A 25,453-nucleotide genomic window follows, 5' to 3' on the forward strand; every position below is an offset into this window, starting at 1 on the left:
TCTGATAATTGACTCTCAAACGTAATCTGGGAAATGTAGGATGTAAGGATGTAAGTAGGGTGATAAATATTAAAATAAGCCATAGTTTCAATATATTGGAGATCCTGGATTTTTGATAAGATAATAAATGAAGTGAATTGAAAATTTAGGAGGTAGTGCCAAGCAATAGGTTTATGGAGGAGTTGGGGTAATTGGAAATGTCAAAATTTAGGGTAGGGGTATGGTAGTGCTTAGCCAAGGGTGTAGAAAACAAGTTCATTGGAGAAGAGAAGGAAATGAGATTGGAAGGACCATCTGAGTTTATATTGAAATTGTCCAGAAAGGAAATAGTAGAAGTGTTGGAGAGACTGACAGGGAGGCAATGTGTAAAATTGCCTGCAACAATGGGAGGAGCAATGGGTTCTATGTTTAAAAGGGGTTTATTTGCCACAGGAAGGGATTTATATTGATGGTGATCATTTCTAGAAGACTCAGTGAATGAGTTTTAATAGTTAAGAAGGGATAGAAGAAATATTATGACAAGAAGTTTCAGTATGGATTTTAGAGTCCAGGAAATGAGAGATGGATGACCCAGGACTCCTGGCTGGCCTACTTACTAGATTAGATTTTTCTGTTTGTTTAAGCAAAAAGAAACATAACATAAATTATTTCATCTTAAATTTTAATTATTTAATTTTGCTAACTATTAGTACATTGTTTTACAGCACATCTCTAAAAATGTTTCAACATGCATGTCTGAAGCTCTATATTCATTCACAAGCAACTAACTCTCTTTTTGTCCTTAACCTCCATTACTGCCAGCCATGATTTTATAATTTGTTTCTATGAGATTGACTACTTTAGATACAACATATAGTGGTCTTATGAAGTATTTGTACTTCTGTGACTAGCTTACTTCAGTTAGCATGATTCTTCTAGATTCATTCATGTTGCAGCCTATACAGGATTTTCTATCATTTTAAGTTATCATTGTATGTATACACCACATTTTCTTTATTCATTCATCTCTTGATGAACATTTAGATTATTTCCAACTCTTGAATATTGTAAATAATACTATAATGAATATGGGATTGCAAATATCTTTTCAAGTTTCTGATTTCAATTCTTGGGATAAATACCCACAAGTCAGATTTCTGTATCATATAATAATTCTAGTTTTAATTTTTTGAGGAACCTTCATAATGTTTTCCAAAACAGATGCATCATTTTACATGCACACCAACAGTGCATGTAAACACAGTTCCAATTTCTCCAAATTCTCACCAACATTTCTTTTTTTAATGTCTGTTGGATAATGGGAATTCTAACACATGAGAAATGATACTAAATTGTGATTTTTATTTGCAATTCTCTGATCATTAGTGACAGTGAGCATCTTTTCATATACCAATTGGCCATTTGTACATCTTCTTTGGAGAAATGTCTATTCGAGTCATTTTTTTCTATTTTTGTTGGGTTATTTGCTATTTTGCCATTGAGTTTTAGGAGTCCCTGATATATTTTGAAAATTAAACCCTTAGCAGATATTTGCTTTGTGAATATTTTCTCCTATTCCATTCAATTATTTTTATTTTGTTGATTATTCCCTTTGCTGTGCAGAAGCTCTTTATTTTGATGTAGTCTCTCTGATATTTTTGCTATTGTTGCCTGTTCTTTTGGGATCATATGCAAGATGTCATTGGCAGACCCAATATCATATTTTTTTCTATTTTTTCTTTAGTTTTATAGGTTCAGGTCTTATATTAAATCTTGGATAAATTATTAGCTGATTTTAATATCATATAAGATAAGGGCCTAATTTAATTCTTTTGCTTATCACTGTCTTGTTTATCCCAACACCATTTGTTGAAGAAAATGCAGGATAAAATTTAATAATGTTACTCTCAAGGCAAAAAGGAATGACAAGCCTATAGGGAGAACATTGAGGTAAAGAACCCTGATAGGATCCCACAGAATTCTGGGGCTCCCACTAGATTTCTGATAATGGATGTGTGTATTACTACAAGAAAGGTCTTCTCAGTTTTAGTACATAAACTCTCTCTTGATGAAGGAAGCCTCTTGGCCCACTCTCCATTGGTCTTCTGGGTACTCTCTTGACTTCTGTCTGTTGTATTCTGCAAAAGAGGGATCTTAATACAAGAATATGGAGCACTGTTGACTGTTGCTGAGAGATGCTTCTGGTTTAAATCCCTTCTACCTCTTCCCTTCCATTTTATGTATGTTTTATTATACTTTCAAAAAATGGATTTTTAGACATAGTTAATAGAATAATGGGATTCTCTCACCTTATAATTCTAATTTTTTTTTTTTTTACTAACAGTGTACCTGATTTAACATAGCACTGTTGATTTCCAATCCACTTACCCTTCTGGCATGTATTTCTAATAAGCCACATATTCCACTATCATAAAGATGCCATGTACTAAACAACAAGACAAATCTGTACAGAATTGAAAAAAGTAATATTTGATAAGGTAAATGAGGAGTAAACTTTGGGAGGTACCCATTAGTATGAATTTGAAAAGATGTTAGATTTGGGGTCACAAGGAATAGTATAGATATAGCAAAGAGGGAAACTGAAAGGCCGTAAATAAAATCACTTCAGAAGTCAGTTTTTCTGAAGCATAGATTGCTTAAATATAAGTTGTTATAGATGTGACTAGGAATGTAAGTTGGAGCTTATAGAAGCCCTCTGAATAAATGTAAACAGTTTGCATTATATTTTGTAAGTACTAAAAAACAAATGACAGCTTTTACAATAGGAAATAATGTTCCTAAATCATAATACTTTTCAAGAGGAACCACACTCATCTGATATTGATCTTATCTTTCTGTTGTTCTATGTAGATATGTGTTTTCTCAATTCATGGATTTTATTGTTTATGTTATGTTAATCCATAACCCTAGATATCCTTGGATCATTTATTATTTCTCAGTATCTAACTTTTCATGGAATATGACAATGTGTTCTTGTATATTTAAATGTATATCAAAGCTATTTGGAGAAATAATCTCAGCTCTTTAGGAATAGAAATATGTCACCTTCCCCTGAAACAGCAAGCACTTGGTAGATCCTTCCACAAAGTATAAAAGTGCAATCATGGTAAATGGTTATAATGTATGCAAGCAGGAATCACAATACTGGTCTCTCCTTAGACATAAGCTTTCTCTGTCCACATCATCCTGGTAGCTGCTTTAGATAATTGATTTTCTGCAAACAAGGCATGAAAGTGCTCCCACTTCCTTTGAAAGGACAGCACATCCAGGGCGTCTTTCACTCATATTGATTTTAAATCACATTCAGTGACTGACTTTGAATCATCAAGTGGGTTTCCCTGGAGTTAAAGCACCAGAAAGATTTAATTAGACAGCTGCAGTCCAGATAAAAGATACTATATCATTGACTTAAAATCTGAACTAAACTTCTCTTTTGATGCTCACGGGTGGGGAAAGAACAACTTGTTTTAGTTGTTTCTAAAATGTTTTCTGAGGCCAAGTGGACTTCTTGAGGCCAAGGTGTATCTCTACCTTATGTATCTGATTATCAGGGAAGCCTAGAAGAAGGCCTAGCACTGAGCAGTTGTTCAGGAAAAGTTTGCAATTTATTTGACTGCATAGTCCTCTGACTTTTTAAAGGCATTTCAAAATGAAAGTCAACACCAAATTGAGTACTCCACGCTCTAAAATGATTTACAAAAAGTGTGGTTCCAAAAGCATATAAATCTCTTATCTTTAAGGCCTAATAAGAGCAGAAAATATCTTTTTATGTTAAGCAGTTAGAATGTGAAACCAGAAGGAGGTTTCAAGTGTCATCTGGAAATGATTTCAGGTACAAACTTCAGCAATATTTATGGTTCTTTCCACACTGTTAGATTCCTCCTCTATAATTTGTACATTATGTGAAAATTGATTGACCTGTGTAAAAATTTCTTTGGGACACATATTCACAACCAAAATTGTTGGGTTTTAGGATATTCATATACTTGACTAATTAGTGCCAACTTACTCTCCAGAATAGCTGCATCAGTCTACATGCCTTTCAAAGGTGCACTGTGTCCAACCTCTCAGCCTGGACTTGGTATTACCCAACTTTCTAATTGTTTGCAATCTCATAATAAGTATTTTCACATCTTTATTTGATTTTCACTTAAGTTAAGTTCACTTAAGTTGTTGAAGTATCTAAAATACTCTCATGTGCACCTAAGACACAAATGACAAGACAAAGCAATTAGTCACACAGCTAGATGTATGTTGGGAGGTAATAGAATTACTTTGCTTGGGGAATATGGAGTCTGGACAACCTCTCAGTTTCCTTCTTTGGGAAATTGCATTCCACAGAATACTACTCCAATTCCTCTTGAGCTAATTTCTTACCAGGTCTTGACTCTTTTGGATCTGGGGGCTATCTGAAAATAAATCTAAAACTTTATTCTTAAATTTTGATCAATTACATAATATGAGTACAGGTATGTAAGAACAATTGTTTTGCCTCATTTCTCACAACCCATAAACATGAGAAACATACTTAGTAATGGAACTGTTCATCTCATTACTAATATATATTTTTCATGTGTTCTCCTCACTTCCTGGTGCACAATTTTGAGTTTGGCTTATCCTAACAGTCTGTTATAATCTATACAAGCCTCAGCTGTCCTGATTTTACCCATGTGCCAAGTTATTTGTAGTTTTGTTTGTTGCATGATTTTTGCACCTAGCATTTTTCCAACTTCATTCTTTTCTAATTAGCAATTATAGACATGATCCCCATTTTCAATTAGTCTCACCTGTCTCTTATACTTAGCTTTAATCACTGATAACACTATTACAACTCCATCCTTCCTCAACCTAGCCAACCAGCATATATCAATAATTGTCATTCACTCTGGGATAAGAATTGCAATCAGAAGCTCCAAAACAAACAAGTGGAATTCTTCATTAAGTAAAAGGGAGATAGCTTTAAAGCATATATCCTAGTGTATATAACTAAAAAGAATAAATTAAAAAACAGACATTCACACACAAATTACCCATCTGATCATGAGTTAGATATAACTTCTGTCCAATTCATTTGATCCTTTTACAAAATAAGGACCATAAAATCCAAATCACAGAGTGTTTGTGGGAATTAGGTAATTGAAATATACCTAGCACAGTGCACATCTAATTATTTGTAAACAGTAAATAGATGTTTTCCACTACAGTTATTATCTTAATTTCTTTAAGGCAGTACCTACATAATAAATTTATTTCCTTGAAAAAATATAAATTAGTGTATATATATATATATATATATATATATATATATATATATATATATATGTTAATCACCAAAGTGAAGCAGATTCATTATAAACATCTAGAAGTATGCAATGTTTATAAAATTTTAACAATTTTTTCACATCACTTCCCAGACATTTCTCAAAGGTAACTCCAGTCTTTACAAATGTTTCCTTGACATATATAATAAGCACTATGTAGGACTCTTATTTTAAAAATGGGAATATGATACACATATTTTCTATGATTTAACTTTTCCCTTATCTATCTGCATCTTCTTTTAAGAGTATAGTGTTATTTGGCATATCTATACCTATAGGTGAACTAGTGAGTGTATAATAACTGGTTCTACAAGATAAAAGGCTCTAATTAGTACCATTTTCCTGTTTCTGTATGACAAATACTCCCATGGTGAATTCAAGCAACATATGTGACAGTACTTACAAAATTACTAAGCCATGATAATATTCAGCTCTTGAAAAGAAGTGTTAAAGGACCCAGTACACAACTGGTTATATCATTTTTTAAAAAGTGATTTTTTAATAAACAAATTCTTAACAGATACAGAAATATCATCTTTGGATAGGCCAAAATGATTATGGTGTGAAAATAGAGATACAGGATTTCTTTATGAAAGTCTTCACAAACACATAAATTACAAGTCTATGTTTTCTCAAACACTATATTTGTAAAGGATAGGAAAAGTATCAAACTGGGCCGGGGATGTATGTAGTTCGGTAGTAGAGTGCTTGCCTAGGACTTGCAAGGCTCTGGGTTCTATCCTCAGTACTATAAAAAAGTATAAATCTTTTTGATTCATAAGGCACGTTACCAATATAGTATCAATACAATTCTATGAAATAAAATAAGTGCACACATATATGCACACTTAGATAAAGACTCAAAGACATTTTGATAAGTTCTGGCCAGATAGAAAGTTAATTATAATAATTCCTGTGAACAGATACTGAGATTATTGAAAATTCAAGTTTAACACTAAAGTCTACTTTTATAATAGATTGTATAGTTCTGTAGTTTTTACTTTTAAAAATGTTCTAAATATAAGGCAATCCATGTGAGGTAGAGGCTCTAATTATTATTGAGATAATATGTAATTTTTTAGCCACTGTATGTCAAAAATCCAATGTTTAAATTTTGTATCTTTTAGAATTTATTTGGTTCCTCGTGCAGCCTGTCCTTATATACTTATACAGTATCACTCCAATAAATGCAATTTAATCATGTATACATGTACACTTCTAGGGGTACTACAATACTAAATCAAATTAAATAACTGAAGTTCAGAGTCAGCTAACAGTCACTGTGTGGTTTCTAAATGCACAATTTGCCCAGAAAGAGTACTTATTAATAAATGTTAGCTTCCTTTTTTGTTCATATCTAATTTATTTTACACTCTAGTTGTATGAATAGTGAATGTTCAATTAGTAAAACAGGAACAATTTTAGGTTTTACAGATAAGAAAGGATTTAATACACTTAATTAGTTATCAGTAAAATGCCAATGGATAAAAGTCTACTTGTCATTAATATGCAGTAACCAGAGCTACATTTACCCTACGCTAAAAAAAAGCAATAGACAAAATATATAAAGCATTTTCAAGGTATTGGGCATCCAATAATGAAGAAAAGTGATTCCTGTGAGATAATACACAAATAAGGTAAGACTTGGGAGAACCTAAGCTTACTGGCTAGTGAAAGTTTCTAGACTGTGCACAGGAACAAGAAACCCAGGAGAATGCTAGATGTCACCCAGAGTCAAAGAGACAGGACTCGGAATCCATGGAAAACAAGGTAGCTGATGTCCACAGGGCAGTGCAACAGAGGAAAAGGATGCATACATAGATAGAGCTTCTGTAGCTTGTCCCTTTCAAGTGTTCTGCAAAGTTCTCTGAATGTATGTGCCCTACATACATTTAGAAAAAGTACTCAAGAAAAAATATTCAGGAGGGAAACAGTCCTCAAGGAAGGAAAACAGTTCTGAAGACTCAAACAGGACTGGTAATAGTGTACAAAGTAATATAATTAATATATATATATATATATATATATATATATATATATATATATATATATATCACTCAACAAATTGAAATTCACAGTGTTTAGATGCCAAATAAAAATGTTCCTGAAAATGGAAAAAAGGAAGAAAACATGGCATCTAATGAAAAAATAAAAAACTTTAAATGATCCTAACTAACTGGAAGGTAATCCAAATGACAAAATTAATGGGCAAAGACTTAAAAGAGCTATTATAAATGTATTCTATATGTTCAAAAAGCTACAAGAAAAAAAATTGCCATGCTAAAGAGAGATGTTAAAGATATAAAAAAGACCCAAAATAAACTTGTAGAGATGAAAACTGCATCTGAGATTAAAAATACACTATATGTAATTAATAGTTGATTAAACATTGTAGATGAAAATATTAGTGAACCTGTAAACACAGAAAAAATGAACATCTAGAATGAAACACAAGAGAAAAACAGATGGAAAAAATGAAGAGTAAATCAATAACTGTTGAGCCAAATTCAAATAACATATTATATATTCAATTAGAATCTTTAAAGGATAAGGAGAGGAAGAAGAAAAAGAAAATATTTGAAGAAATGATGGTCCCTATTTTTTTAGCACATGGAATTTGACCCAGGGGTACTTTACTACTGATCCACATCCCAGTTCTTTTTATTTATTTATTTTTATTTTGAGACAGAGTCTCACTAAGTTGCCCAGGCTGGCCTTGAATTTGCCATTCTCCACCTCAGCCTCCTGAATTGTTGGGATTAAAGGCATACATCATCATGCCTAGTTCACCAAAATTTTGATGAACAGTATAAACCAGGAGATAAAAATTCTTTTAATCCAAGCAAAAGAAATATGAACAAAGGTAAACTATGCTCAAAACCAATGATACAGAAAAACCTTAAAAACAGCCATAAAAAATCATATTGAATACAATGGAACAAAAAAATGTCAACAAATTTCTCATCAGCAACTTATTTCATTTAGCATGAATATCATTATAAAACATGTGAGAGCCCTCATGCATTTTTCATTTGGGTTTTGTGTGTGTGTGTGTGTGTGTGTGTGTGTGTGTGTGTGTGTGTGGTTTTGTTCTTGTTTAGTTGAAGAATGAACTTTACATCCAGTTATAAAACTTAAACCAAAACAGATGTTTAGAACTTAGACCAATACAAGATTTTGTTGGGGAGTGTTTTACTTTCTTTCACTCTTGCATTAAAATTATGTAGAGAAGTTTCTTCTGTGTCATTTGCCCTGGGTTGTGCCACTCCTACAGTTTCATCCTGGGAAGGTCACTGCTGTTCTCCAAGTTTTATAGGAAGTAAGTGGCCTAATGAGTGTTGGATTTCTGCCTTCCAATATTATTTTAGTTCTTGAGATGTGCTGGTAATGACTTTTAAGAGGTTCAATATAACATCACAGAGTGCAAGAAATACCACTTTGAGGTAGGTAGCCTAAAAGCTACTTTGTTTAGAGAGCTGTCAATCACCATCCATACATAAAACCCTTTCATTCTGCATTCCAGCAATGTAGACCCTGATATCACATCCCACCCTACACATACCTAGTAGCACCACCTTATTTTTCCCTTGACCTCTAAGATAAATTGATAAGGAAGAAATTTATCTTCAGTGTTCAGTCTTTACCCTCATCCCTAATGTCTGCCTTACTGTGGATCTGATTGGAATGCCTCTCCAACCATCAAGAACCGTCCCTCCTTCCCTTCTCACACATCTGCCTCTCCCTTCCTTCTACCCCACCATCTCAGAATTCACAGATATACACACATCACCTTTGTATAACTTGATTTTATTTTATTTTTTCACAATCATCAGTCTGCTTTGTTGCTGGCCATTTTTTTCAGAAGTTGAGCTCCTGGATTCACTAAAGATACTTTCAAGTTCTGGGTCTTTTCTTTATTGTTACTGGCTACACAGGTCTATTATTTGAAATTGTAAACCTGTCCAGGTATTTTTGGCTGTTGTTCTGGAGCTGGTTAAACCTGTCTCCTGTTTTTATTCTGCTTCTTCTTTTGACTCCTTCTCTTAGGTTCATTCTGTCTCTTATTTAGATTACTTTTCTTGCATTGACTCCATTTCTTATTTTGACTCCATCTCTTATTTTGATTCCATTTCCTATTTAGTGTATGGCAACAAATGAATATTGTTGGCCTTTTTGGTCTTTTATTCTTTTTTGAATGATTGGTATATGAACGAGACCTATTTCTTGAACTCTCATGATGTCTTCTCACCTTCACTCTTGGTGTCTGGAAGGGCAATAAACCACTAGTTTAAACAATGAAGATAAGAACTAGATGGAAATAGAGGCTTCACAAAGGTGTGGGGGCTGATGTGGGGTTTGTTGTCAGGCAACAATAAGGTGGAGGTTTGGGCACAAAGTCAATGTGGAAGGAGTCATCTTACCTTGATGCTTTTTCTGTGTCGCAGTTGATAAAGGGTTTTCTTCTTTTTCTTCTTCTCTTTGTTCTTTGGGATCTCCTTTACCATAGCTGTTTTAGGTTCCCATGATTTCCTGGTCATCTTAGTCATGATGAAGTCAAGAAATTTTCTACCCTAGAGCACCTGATTTAACTATACACACCATCCCAGGAAATGAGGAGCCACACTTATATTTGGTTGCCCAGCAATATGTCCCTGCCAGGCAGTGGTGGCTTAGGCATCCTTAGACATCACAAAGCACCACTTATGACATCTCTGTGAGGTAAGAAATGCTTGGGAAGCCATAATGCAGGGGTTTTTTTAACCTTTTCAAGTTTTAAATTTTTAATTAACATATAATATATGCATTTACATGACACAGTATTATATTTTTTTATTTTTATTTTTAAAATTATTTTAATTAGGTATATATGACAGCAGAATTCATTTTGATTCATTGTACACAATTTCAGCACAACTTTACATTTCTATGGTTGTACACGATGTAATGTTGCACCATATGTGCAGGCATGCTTCTAATTTTTTTTAGTTGTAGATGAACATACAATATCTTTATTTATTTTTATGTGGTGGTGAGGATAGAATTAAGTCCCTCTTCCACCTGTGAGCTATAGCCCCAGCCCCATAATGCAGTTTTGATATCATGAAGTACCAGATCAAAAACCTCTATAGAGGGGCTGGGGAAGTGGCTCAGTGTTAAAGTGCTTGCCTAGCATGTGTAAGGCCCTGAGTTCAATCCCCTCCCTAAACCGACCTCCTTATCTCTCCAGGTTCAATTCTGGAGGCTCTCTGGCAAAGAGAGGTTATTTTCTCCTGGCTAAACCCCATAGCTACCCTTTTCCCCATGATTCATTCTGTTTTCTACTATCCTTCAACATTACTTAGTATTTTGTATAGCTTACCTTAAATCCCTCTGAGCTAATATAAGTGTATTTAAATTTTGATGGAGATTTTAACCATCCCATTTCTTTTCTACTAGAATGGCTGAAAGTTCTTTTAAAAACAAATAATATTAATTATATGAATAATATATAATAAAGGTTGTCCAAGAAGTAGAGCCACTTAAATTCATATATAATAGCATAATCACTTTGGAAAACTGCATAGTAGTTTCTTAAAAAGTTGAACAAATCTTCCATATGATCAAGCCATTGTACTCTTAGATGTTTATTTAGGGAAAATAAAAGCATACCCACACAAAGATTTGTATACCAATGTTCATCACAGCTTTATGTTTAATGACAAAAAATGGAAACAATGCAAATTTATACCAATAGGTGTTTGGGTGAACAGATTGTGGCATAGCCTTAGAATAAAATGCCACACAGTAATACAAGATGATGAAATGTGTTTTTTTATAGTTAATTTTAGGAATGAGACTATTCTTCAATTAAGGAATACCCAGATACTTACACCATCAGCCCCCCTGCTTGTGAGGCCTTTGGATTTGGACTGAACCTTTGTCTTTTTCTGGTTCTCTAGATTGTAGATGTTATATTGTGGAACTTCTCATCCTCTGTGATCTCATGAGCCAATTCCCCTAATTAATAACTTTCTAAATATACCATTGAGAAAGATAGAGGCTCTGAGACAGGGGTGCATCTCAGAGTAAGAAAAGAGGCAGATGTGTGAGAAGGGGGGGGGAAGATCATGATTGGGGGCCATATCTTCAGTTCTATGTTAGGCACACATTCAGCTGTCTCTCTCCTCAGTCTATACCCAAAGGACATAAACCCAGCATACTACAGGGACACAGTCACATCAATGTTTATAGAAGCACAATTCACAATAGCTAAACTGTGGAACCAACCTAGATGCCCTTCAGTAGATGAATGGATTTAAAAATGTGGCATATATACACAATGGAATATTTCTCAGCAATAAAAGACAATAAAATCATGGCGTTTGCAGGTAAATGGATGGAGTTAGAGAAGATAATGATAAGTGAAGTTACACAATCCCAAAAAATCAAATGCTGAATGTTTTCTTTGATATAAGGAGTCTGATTCATAGTAAGATAGGGAGCAAGGAGCATGGGAGGAGTAGACGAACTATAGATACAGCAGAGGGGTTGGAACGGAAGGGAGAGGCCATGGGGTAATAAATGATGGTGGAATGTGATGATCATTATTATCCAAAGTACAGGTATGAAGACATGAATTGGTGTGAATATACTATGTATACAACCAGAGATATGAAAAATTGTACTCTATATATGTAATAAGAATTGTAATGCATTCTGCTTTCCTATATAAATAAAAATTTACATAAAAAGATTAAAAAAAGACTGAGCACTAAAGATAACTTCCTTCCTTAACAGTATATCTCAGAGGTTCTGTCTCTCTGGAGGACCCCTATACATGGTATTTGCAACAACACTGATGAATCTCAAAAACCATTATAGTAAGTGAAAACAGGGGAAAAAGTACCTAATAAATGTTTACATTTATGTAAAATTTACAAATGTATAGTTACAAAAAAAAAAAAAACATTTAGCTACCTTGGGGTGGGGCTGGTTTTAAAGAGGAGGGAAAAAGATTATAAGTGGCGTTTTAAATACATGCAATTAATTATGTCAACTATAGTTCAATGGGGTTGTTGTTAAAATTTCAACAACACACAAAGGAACAACAACAAAGCAGTGGAAGGAATTAAAGGGGTGAAGTTCCTGCTGGTTGCCACTAGCTTTTCTCTTCACATGTACAGAAGTTTACAGAGTTGCTGCTGCCCAAGTTCAGGGATCTGCATGAAATCACTGCCAATTATCTAGATCTTTCTCCACCTTAAAGCAGATGAAATGGTTGTAGAATTCGGAGGCTGCAGAAAACAAACAAACAAATAAAATACATACATGTAATTAGTAATCCTAAAAGTCTACTTAATGAGGAAGAAAGAAAATGAATTTTGCTTCTCCTCTGCTTTATCAACATCACACTAATACACCTTAGCATAAAAGTTAAAATTTGTATGAACCTCAGCTGGTAAGGTAGTCTGGCATATTCAGTCTCATGTTTTAATAACCTACAATAGAAGAGAAGATAAGAGGGTATGGAATGCCAACAGAAAATATTAGGCTCAGCATAAGATTAAGAGGTCTGAAACAGATTATAGGACTCAATATCAGAAGCAGCTTTTTAAAGAGCTAGTTGGGTAAAACAAGGGAATTGTTGCAGCATTTTTTCTGTTTAACTTTGAAGAGCTAAAATCACCTTCTTATAGGTGACCATATAATTTGTCATACAAGCTGGGACACTTTATTTTTTAAAGTGAGATGAGGGTATTAAAAATCACACTTGGATAAATCAGAATAATCCAGGAATGTGCTAGACTAAAAATCAAAATATAAAAGGACAAATGGTCAATATATCTAAATGAGAAGAACCTTTTGTATTACTTATTTGATGCTAGATAGAACTCAGAATTTGTAAGGCACAACATGACAGATGGTCATAAACATCTCTAAAGTTATCAGGAATCCTCTAATTACGGAGAGACCAAGGAAATATTGTCTCACCAACATTATTGTGTTGAAAGACAACTAATTTAGGAGATAAATCTGGTCAGAGTGAATAATAGTGAGTTCATGATGAGACCTAAGAGGCTATGGCTTTGAGAAAATGTGAGCCGAAATGTCATAATGCAGTCGATGTCAACTTGCTTATTACCTTTGTGACAATAAACTATACAGTTAACCAGAAAAGAGAAATTAATATTGGGATTTGAGAGGAAATTCAGAGGTGCTCCCTCAAGCAACAGCTGCTACTTCCAATTGAGATCAAATTTAGATGAATTTAAACATTACATATTCTCTGTCCAATCTCTTAAACAACACATGACACAGGTATTATTGACCAAAAATTTTAAGTAGAAAAAAAGACAACTAAATAAAGCATCTTCTTCAAGTTCACCCACCTCTCAATATATCAGGAATTAAGCAAAACTCTAAGCTTAGTGTTCATTCTGCTACCCAATGATCTCCTAAGTGTAGTCAATTGTCATTTTTGTTTCCAGTTCTTATAGAAAAAAAATTACATATGGACCTGTTGGGAGATTCATAAAACTGAATCTGTAGCTGGATCTGGAGCATTTCAAATGTTCTCTGACAAAGATCATAGTAAAAAACAGCACTGAAACTTCATGGTCTATTTTGTTTTAGGCAGTGCTTCTCAAGGTTTAATATACCTACACATCAGTTGGGCATCCTAATACAAAGGAGATTCTGATTTAGTAAGTCTGGGATAGGGTCTGAGATTATTCATTTCCCACAGGCTCCTGGGTGATGCTAACATTGCTGTCCCATGGGCTACTCCTTGAATAACAAAGTTTGAGGATATGATTTATACTATGTCATTCATGAACTCCATTTCAAGAAATTTTACTTCTTCCAGTGGCAGGGAAACCCTCTTTCTCCTCTAATGTTGACTGCTTGTCATTAAAACAAACTTTCATTGGATCTGAGTTTTTGAAAAATGTGTTTGAAATATGACCATTTATCACTCTTGTATTAGTACTAGGTGGGGTACCGGATGTATTTCTTCTCAACAGATACAACTTTTCATTTTTCTTCTACTAGTTATTATAGTAAAGCATATGTTCTTCTCCTATATTTTCTCTTATACTGTCCAGTATCAGCACAAGGTTGACCACTATGTTCTCTAGGAAGCTATAGTCAAGACAACTATTAAAGAAGAATTTCTGTTTCTTTTTCAGAAAATCTACACACTTCTAACACTGCAGTGTTAGAATCGCATGGGTCTATTTGGTGGAAAGAATGGCTGAATCGTTTCTTGAGTAACTCTCAAATATAATATAGCATCAGTGGGTGTTTTAGCCAGCTTTTTCATCACTGTGAACAGAAGACCTGACAAGAATATTGAAAAGGAGGAAAACTTTATTTTGGCCCACAGTTTCAGAGGTCTCAATACATAGATAGCTGACTCCATAACTCTGGGCCCAAGGTGAGGCAGATCACAGCATAAAGATATGAAGGAGGAAAGCAGCTCAGGACATGGCACCAGGAAGCAGAGAAAGCTCTGCTCACAAGGGACAAAATAAACCCCAAAAGCAGGTCCTACTGTAATCAACCTCCTCTAGCCACTCCCCATCTGCCTATAGTTACCACCAGTTAATCCATTCAAGTGGCATTCATCTGGTGTTAATTCACCGATCAGGTTAAAATTATTGTATCTCAATCATTCCACCTCTAAACCTTCTTGCATTGTCTCACACATGAGATTTTGGAGGATATCTCATATCTAAACCATAACAGTCTTTTAATGCCTTACTGAAATGGCATTAAATACAGCTGAATATATTTAAAATATTTTTTAATTGTTGATGTTCCTTTATTTTATTTATTTATTTTTATGTGGTGCTGAAGATTGAACCCAGTGCCTCACACATGCTAGGCAAATGCTCTGCCTCTGAGCCACAATCTCAGCCCACAACTGAATATTGATAGAAAACTAAACTGAAAAACATTTTGTCCTGTGATATGTTTAGGGCCAATTCCACAAGGCAGCTTTCAAATGACTAAATCTCTTTTCAAGTTATTAAACATAGATAAACACATTAATTCTCTTAGGAAAATCTCCTAGAGATAAAACCAACCAAAAAGTACATTGATCTTAAATTAGGAGGAAAAAATGACATTTTGTAGAGCTATGGTTAAAACTGAAGAATTTGGAGAAATAATAGTTGTCTAGTGATAGAAAAGGGACAGAATGAGTACCTAATTACTAAAACAATATTCCCTCTCTTTGTCTAATGATATAAAGAGCAACACCACTAAATTTAATCTCAAGGCAAGCAGTAGCAAGAGGACATGATCTACCTTTACACTATTTAAGGTTTTTCCCTCTTGTTTCTTATCTAGTATGAATTACTTCATTACTTTGAAAGGATCTTTAAAAAGTCTTGAGTCATTCTGGAAGTCTTTCCAATTGTGGTGTAAACAACCACTATTAGGAATTACTTTTTTAATCTTTATCCTCTTGAAAACAAAGGACATTCCAATAAACTGACATTGCTTTTGTCATTTATTTAATGTTTATTCTCTTATAAATATCATTCTATTCAAAAGGCATCACTCAGAAATACAGCAGCACTTGACTGCAGTGACTTTCCTATAGTTCCAATAAATGTCATTAATGTTTTCATTAGGAAAACATAACTCTCCACACACTGCTTTTTTAAATATTCACTCACTGATAACATGAACCCATATGCTTTGCTTGGAGAAGCAGAGGTGTTGGTTCCTCAAAGGCTTTTCAAAAATCAATAGTGTGCAAATTGATCCATGAGATCCTAGAAAAATTCTGTTACTTTGAAAACTCAAAGTGTTTTCATCTATATTTCTGAAGGATCTTCAATTGTCAGAAGGCCCTTCAATGGCCCCCTTTTAGCCATGTGTAGTAAAGGACCAGTAAATAGCCACGAGGGTTTGTTTATTCAGATTTCACCATATCATTTTGGGTTTTGGTAACACTCCTCCACAATTAGGTTGGGAAAAATATCAATCATGTAAGCTGACTAAATCTTACAAAATCATCAGGGAAATAGTTTCAATAGAGAAGGGTTTTCTGAATTATTCCTCCCCCTTTCCTACTATTCACTTTTCAGCTATGTTTCTAAAAGCGTCTTTGAAATCACATATCCATTTGGTCAGTGCTAGAAGAAGAGGGCTTTCTGACTGTGAAGCCAGATCCTTCTCAGCAACAAATGACACACACACACCCAGAATAGCTACAAGCTCTGTGCTCTCTGTGTGTCTCTTATATGATCAGTGACAATTTGCTTAGTTTCCCCTCACCTGCTTCCTACTTAGTAATTACCCACAGACAGAATCTTTGTGGAGCCCTGACTTACAGCTATTAGAATAGGATGTAATTGTACCCAGTGTAATTGGCTTCAGTGGCAGAGCCCCATTAACCCAGCACGGCCATTCTTAAAGCAGCCTGTGATCTAGCTCATTAAGTTTTATCTTCAGTAATAAGGAACATTATGACCTTTGCTGTTCCTGTCTTAATGTATTTATGTGGACATGTCACCTAAAATATCAAAACATACAGTGTCATCGAAATGCAGAGGCAGGCCAACCTTTTATACTCAGAGTGACTGAAAATTAAGTTCCAAAGAGGATGAAGATGAAGGACACAACCATACTTAAAAGATAATCCTAAGAGGTCCAGTGCTAGGAAAGTTACTCCCACTCCCCAGGGATCTTCCATACCCAACAGCACAGTCAGTTCCCGAGGGCTGAGCTCTGTCTCCTGGCAGAGGAGAATGGGAAGATTCTCCAGTACATACGTGTTCCCACAGTATAATTGCTGAAAGAACAAAGTGAGAGAGTTTCCCCCTTTTCTCAATACAGCCTAGTATCTCCTTTACAGATGACTGAGAGGCAGTTCAGAAAAAGAACTGGACTGGATTCTAATCTCAGGATGGGTTTGAAACTGCCATGAGCAACTTGTCTATCCACTCTGGGTTCAGTGTGCCCATCTGTAAAGTCAGAGTATAGCTTACATGATACCTAAGATCATTTCAAATTAAATTTCAATACAGCCAAACAAATTTTATGATTTAACTTATAAATTATCTGAATGGAATTAGATTGTGTCACAGCACTTCTCCCTGCCTTTCAGAGACAAGACCTGTGTCTGACAAAGGCAACCCAAGAATATTTTAAGTGGAAAATGCTTTTGTCTGCTAAGAGGTTTAAGATGTGCTAGAACATTTTAAAGTTCTTGATCTGATGATTTGATATTAGTTTTACATTTATGCATTAACTTGATTAGGCTTTATAGAAAATAATTCAATTAGCCCTAACCTAGATATTACTGTTTTATAGCTGAGGTTGGCTTCTACAATTAGTTAACTTATAACTAAAGGAGGTTAATTTTGACAATCTGGGTGGCCCTTATACAATGAATCGAAAAGCTTTAAGGGAAAAACTGAGGTTTCCTATGTTTACATATGAATACAAGACCAGTGCAACTCCATATCATGTATAACCACAAAAATGGGACGTTATACTCCATGTATGTATGATATGTCAAAATACATTCTACTGTCATGTATAACTAAAACAACAAGAAATTAAAAAAAAACAAACAGGTTTCCTTGAAAAATTTTGCAGTGTGTGTGTGTGCATGTGCATGTGTGTGCATGTGTGTGTGTGTGTGTGTGCGTGTGTATGTATGTTCTAATGTTGTGAGTTGAATCGTGTGCCAGAAAAGATATGTTGAGATCTTAATCCCCAGTTACAGAACCTGTGAATATGTCTTTACTTGGAAATAGTCTTTGCAGATATAATCAAGTTCCAATAGGTCATACTGAATTAGGGCATACCTTAAGTTTAATGACTGGTGTCATTATGAGGAGAGGGAGACTTAAAGACACAGAAGCACAGGAAACAGTCATTTGGAGATGAACGTAAGATTAGAGTTTGGTATCACAAACTAAGGGATGCCAATGATTGTCAGCAACTACCAGAAGACCAAGAGCCAAGGAGTAGCTCTTCTCTCAAGGTGTCAGAAGAATAATGACCTGGCTGACACCTTGATTTTGTATTTCTTGCCTCCAGAAATACAAAATAATATATTTCTGTTGTTTTAAGCTGCCTAATTTCTGTTAATTTATGAGAACAACCCTAGGAAATTAACCTAGGTACTTATCTTCTGGGTTCTGTTTCTTTGGTTGAATTCTGACTAGTAGTTTGTTCTTTGGGGGAAAATATGTCTTTGTAAATGAAAGTCTCTTTTCTCAGGCTATCTCCATAATCACTTTTATACAAACAGAACTTCTTATGAGAAAAGTCAGCAGAAAAAAGTCTAGTCAAGTCAAATGAGGGAAATACTTGGGGAAAATAACATTGGCTTTTTTGTTGCAGGTCAGCTTAGAGCCTTTAGTATGATTATAATATGTGCCCATGTCTCCAAAAGTGATGGGAATATTTTTCAAAATTATATGAATTTTAGAATTTATTTTCAGGTACACATATTAATTTCTCTCAGAAATAATTTGCCCTAGAAAAATTCTTTGGGAAATGCTTGTTTAGAAACAAATTAAGTCCTTTCTCTGCTATGCCTTTTCTGGGGATATGACTTGTTGATCATCAACATAGAGACAAAAAATGCAGAGCTAAAAGTGAGGAGGTGACAAGTTTAGGTACAGAAGAGCAAAGTAAGTATGTAACATGGTGGTTCTTAAAATTTTGCAACATCATTGAGGCAGAAAAAAATATCATTAGCCATGTGGGTTAGTTGGGATAGGCTAGAGTGGTAAAGACTATGCCATGGTAACAAATAAATCTGAATTATTAGTGACTTTACTCAATAAACGTTTGATTGCCATTCTTGGCAGTAAGATGTGGGAACAGTCTACTCACTATACAGTGACTGAGGCTCAGTGCTCCCTTACAACTTGTGACAAAACCATCTACTGAACTATTGCTTCTAGCTATAGTAGTTTGGAAAAGGTGTGTGGAGAATGTTCACACACAAATGCCTTGGCCTGTTACCCTATTGATCACATTCTAATGGCCAGAACTCAGCACATAGTCCTAATTAATCTCAGAGTCATATCTTTTGTTTTAGTGGAAAATAGGAGGAAAAACATCGATGTGCAGGTATAACAAGACTGGGTTGTGATGAAGCAAATTATTTCTTTTTTCTATTTTTTTTATTATCACTTTTGTTTCTTAACGATGGGATTATATATACTTCAGGTTCCAAATTTACCCAGGCATTTGCCTACTGGGGGCCAGAAAGGAAGGGTTTTGTTGACAGTATTTTATTTTATGGCTTCTATTCCAAAATATTGTTGAAAGTCCAAATGTAAGTTGAATGAAATAAACAATGAGCATGACACACCATTTTGTTAATTTCTTCTTACATGTTTCAAGAACTTAGCTGTTTAGCATAAACAATATAAAAGCATCCATCTTAAAGGAAAGGTTTAGATTTACATACATCCCTTTTTATTTGAAAACTGTTTCAATAGTTATATCAAGTTAGAAATTTCAGGATATATTTTTAAATAAAATTAATGTTTAACAAATGACCTAGTCCTTTTCCAATGAAATAAAATATGTAATAAATGCACCCAAATTGCCTCAGTATTGACTACTACCAAGTGATTTAAAATTTAATCTATGGAAATAATAATTGACAAAAGACACCATTTTAAAGCAAGGCCTTCTTGGATATGAATTAATTACCTTTTCTTCCTAAACTTCAATTGGATACAATCTAACAACTCAGTTTTTCTTAGGAAACTGTCTATAAATTTCCTGTGACCATCGAGGTGCTGTTAAACTGTGAGCTATGTTACTACAGGTTCTTTGCATAGTATTTACAGAATTGAGTTTCTGTAGAATCACAAAAGAATCAGGATGGGGTGATAGTGTGGATAAAGGTGAGCATAGATACCGTATGCCACTGCCCCTACAACCAAGAGCCATAAGAGTCCCTCTGTTATCTTTTTACTATATTAGAATTCTGGGTAAGAATCTGATGTAAAATAAGATGTTGCTACTTAAAAACTTCTAAGATGCTCAGTTCTTACTTTTGACTACCTGCTCATACCTTACACATGATGTTCTTGTTTGTCTTTTCAGCACTCACCTTTCTCTTTTCCCCCTATAGTTTCTCTTACACCCCATTGAGCTTTCTAATTTTGAGCCTTCAATCTTTTTGTCCTGTCTTCTTCATGCCTAGTTTAGAAGGAATACAAATAAAGGGAGTGTACTACCATTCTCCTGGAGATGTCCCTCCTACTGTGTGACCACTTTTGCAATCAATGTTTCCTTGACAACTTGAGTATCTCAATAAATGGACAGAAGAGGGAACTAATATTTTATAAAAATGTCCATTGTGTGGTTTTTACATAGTATTTACTCTCACCATGCTAGGCACTTCATATGCATCCTCTAATTTACATACCCAGACTTATTGCCTCTTGCAGTAGGTGTACTGAAGGAGTTATGCTTTTTTCTTACCTTCTTGGAATGCTGAAAATAACTGTATCACTAACTATATTAATTCAGTAAATTTTGAAGGTATTTCTTTCACATATATTCCTCATTGCCTGTGTAGGAGCAGCCTTAATCAGGGATGAAGCAACAGTGCTGAACTACTGTCTCCCTGAACAGAGCTAGGCCAATTACAAAAATATTCTGCCATCCAGAACTCCATAGACCACATCGCAAATGTGGTGTATGATAATTTGTTTAGAAAGGTCTCAGAGGAAGCAGACAGCATTTCTCCTGATATAACAATTTCCCTCACTAAAAGAACATTTACTTTGAATAATTTTAACTATTATGCATTCATGCTCACACCTTTTTCCTGGCAACTGCATTCTTTTTCATGCCCAGGAAAATGTGAGTTTTATAGGAAGAAAAATGCAAGATGGTAAAAAGGTGTTTTTTGAAATGTGATTTTCGGAGCACTGTATTTTTCATTTCTTAGACAGAAGCACAATTTCTTTGATGCATAAATGATGCTACCAGTAAATTTTAGCTCAGGCAGTTCAAGGACATAACCTGAAAATAAAATTCTAAAATTAAAAAGATCACTTTACTCATAAAATACATGAAGAGCCAATACGCACTGTGGGTATATATTTTTATATGTTATTCTGCACAGGGAAATAAATAATGAATTCATAACTGATCCAGTAGCAAAACATACTAAAGCATATGTTTTATGTCATATTAACATAATTGAGGTACATAATGTGTCCTGCAACATTACTTATGACTCTCTGTTGGAAGCCTATCATTTGCAGGTGCTGGTTTAGGGGCTGCAGCTAGAATGATGAACAAAACCAGACAAATTCCTGGCTTTGCAGTACTTATTATCTAAGAGAGAAAATGAGAAATGAGCTAATTATTTTTAAAATGTAAATTTATAAAATGAGAATGTACACTGAAGAAAATATGCATGGTATAAACAAAATATGTAAACATTGGTAACTAAGCTGATCTAGGGTATATCTGAAGCTTCCCTGAGGAAATGGCTTTTGAAGTAAGATATAAAGGATAAAGAAGCACTGATAACTAATAGAAGGAGGAAACAACAAAGACATTCCAGGAAGAAGGAAAAACATTTCAAAGGTTTTGAATCGGGCAAGAAGCAAGAAAGCCAGTAATGCCGGAAAGAGCTGAACAAAGTAGAAAAATGGAAAAAAAAAACTGTGTTGGATTAGAGTGGGAACAGACCTAATAAGGATTTTTGTTTCTGTCTTAAAAGCAACAGAAATCCACTGAAGGCTTATGCGTGAAGGGGAGGATCAGTGAAAGGCAAGGTAACTGATTGTTCTCACTGCCATAGTATTCTGATTGAATGGAGACACTTATGGATGTGGGGAGCTAGTTAGGATAGAATTGCAATTGTCTAGAAAAAATGATATGGAACAGTGCTAAATGTTTTGACTTCCCACCTCATCCTTCTACATAAAAGCAGTAACCTCTAAATATGTGGCGATTTATTCTCTGATCCCTGCTCGGCCCTCCCCAGATTCACCACGTACCATTTTCTGTCCATCTTGTCCTGGTGATGATCCTTCCCCTCTTGGTAGCTGTCTTTTGGGTGGCATTTAGCCCAAGCATCCAGATATTTGTATGGAATTTAGTTAGTCTAGTATTCTTTCCCTTGTTTGTGCTGTATAAAACTGCATTCTGTCTAATTCTGTCTCCAACAGGACATTAGAGTGTGAGAAGAGAAAGAGGTTAGGGTGATATTTTTTCATAACTTCTTTCTTCCTTCTGCACTGCTTCTTTAGTAGTAGATGCATTTCTCTACAATTATAATTCCCATTGTTTGGCCTCCCTTCCATAGATCTAGCTATCGGTGATCTCTGGAAATACCCTTACTTCTCTCTTTGCCCCTTAAACCCTAGAGATGATGATGGATTCCTGCTGTGGGTAGTCTCTGGGTGTCTTTATGTCCATTTTTGGTTTCCTTAATCATACCCTACCTCTGTAAGAAGTCTATACATTAAAATATTTTCATTTGAACCACTTAAGGTGAAATTTATTTTCTGTTGGATCCCTGAATACTAAAAAACAATTAAAATAATCACTTTTAAAGCGCAGAAACTTGGAAGTATTGCAGGTTGGAAAGACCACATCTATAGAATGCCAAATGCCCATATAAAATGTAAAAGTCTTCATCGTCATAAACTACTTTAAAGAAAAGCTTTAGCTTTGAAAACAGAATTAGATAGAAACATAGCCTTATATTGCACATAAGAGGGTTACAATTCTGCACTGCATAAGTTCCATAACAATATCAAAAGGCTTTGGACCAGCTAAAGACAGACTATCTGGTTTAGTTCCTGAATTCTAAATCCCTCCTATACATATGCTGGTCGTGTAAATGGAATGTAAATGGAATGAGTCCATTTTGATCAATTCCCCCCCCACCCCCATTGACATATCCCGAGGAGGGAATAAAGTCTTTTTCTTCTGTTTATGCAGGGTAATTGTGGGTGAATGAGAATGTAGCTTCTAATACAGGCAATGGTATAACATTAGAAACATAATGACCCTAGATCAGCCTTGTAGACAAAGAGCAATAAATAGGCTACTTGTAGGGGTATAATGGGAAAATCATATGAATGGTCTCAGTGTTCAATTTCTATATGCATTCCATTCACATTACTCAGTCCCCTCTTAAATGGGTACATTTCTTTTCCAATTCAATGTATGTATATTCTCCTGGTACACACATTCCCAAATACTGCACTAATTCCTTCCAAGACCTCATTAATTATCCACAGAAAGACATAAAGTATTGATGAGAAAATGAATGCTTTAATAATATGTGCTCTATCTTTGGCGTCTCCTTTACTTGTCAATAGCTATACTATATCTCAAGAGTAACCTCAGAACAATAGACAGAATTACTGTCAAAAGGTCAATACATGCTGTATTTAGCCTAGAGTATAAAGCAAATTTTTTGCATTCTATTGTAAAGTGGTAATGAAGAAATAATGTAATATTTTCAAAAGACCTTAGTCTCCATTTCCCTACCAATTAGCTGTATCTTTTTAGGAGACCTGATTTCATGCAAAGGAAGCAGCTTTTTGGGGTCTTCAAATTCACCATCATGTACTCAAGGACAATACAACAGTAACTATGTCCTTGACAATTGTACACCTCAGAAAAAGATTAGTTTTGGAAAAGAAATCCAACTTTTCTATAAGGCACAGTACAAATCAAAAAGTCATTGTTAAAAGCCATTATTCTTCCATGCAGCAAAAAAAATGAAGCATTCTTACCCTTCAATTTTATGGGAGGAAGTGAAAAGGCAACTATTAAGATGAGACTTCTAATGTGATATATAAATGCCATCCAATATACGTGAACATTGGCTAAGGCCTCTCTGTACTTACAGGCTCAAAATTGCAACTCCGCTATCTAGAGAAAAGTTTGATCTTTAGGAGATTTGGTCATTTGGACTTGCATTATAGAGGCCTGGATATGCTCAATAGTGGCTATACTTTGTTTTAATGTATTTATGTTTATAGTGCCAGCTCGTTATCTTAATGCATGAAGTTGTGTTGTGTAGAAGCTCCTAGAAATATGTGTTAACCCAAAGTAAGATTTGTGTACAATTTAAAATGAAATTCTATTGTACTCTGGGTCTGCAAGTTGAGGGATATGAGCAGATTGCATAAGGGGCCATTTAGTTCAGTCAGTTCTTTGGCCACAATCTGAAACCACTGGCTGAACGAAGCAACTGTCAGTACTTTAGTCAAAACTTGGAGCAAGTATATTTAACACATCCTTATCTACCACATGCACACTAATAAGAGTCTTCAGTTGTTTCTTTTTAAAACTAGCATAAAATGATTTTTCCTAGAAGAAGGAAATTTAACTTTTGAATTCCACCGAATCCCTTATGTTGTATCTTCAGTAGGACAAAGTATATAATAAGCTACATCAGTAAGGAAAAGAAAGAACCTCAGGATCATTAATCATTATTCTTGGGAGAAGCATGCTGCTATGTGGGAAGCTACATTGGGAGTGTGCTAGAGATTAGCACAGCTGGGAGTCTAATATCAACTTTGTAAAAAGATATGATAAGTGATAAAGAGACAGATCCATAGTAACCGTTGAATACTTAAATATTCCTGATTTAACATGAAGACAAAAATCAGTACTAATATAGAAGATTAAAACAACCAATATGACCAAATTTATATTTATTGAACACTATATATCAAAACTATAATACATATTTCAGTCCACAAGACAAGTTTCAATATAGTTCAAAGGACTGATATCGCCAAAAACATATTCACTGATCACAGTGGAAATAAATTAGAAATCATTAATAATGATAGTTATGAGGCACCTAAACATTTCTAAATTCAACATGGAGTGAGGTGAGTCCCAGTATTTCTTCAATTGACTGTCTTGAGTTTCTGGCTCACCATATAGGTAAAAGGAAAAATCTAGTGAAACACCTAAGTTGATGAGATAGAACTGAATGGAAATAAACTAAGACAGCTACAATCCATAGTACAGAGTAGCAGACAGGAAGGAGAAACACAGAAAGAGAAAACAATAAACCTTCAGAGTATTCAGCAGAGTACTGATAAGCAAATGTATGTGAAGGAACCACCCAAGGACAGTGAGAGACCCCCTTGAAAGGATTAATGGTA

This window comes from Spermophilus citellus (genome assembly GCF_964194105.1).
Source record: "Spermophilus citellus genome assembly, chromosome: X".
NCBI classification, from domain to species: domain Eukaryota; kingdom Metazoa; phylum Chordata; class Mammalia; order Rodentia; family Sciuridae; genus Spermophilus; species Spermophilus citellus.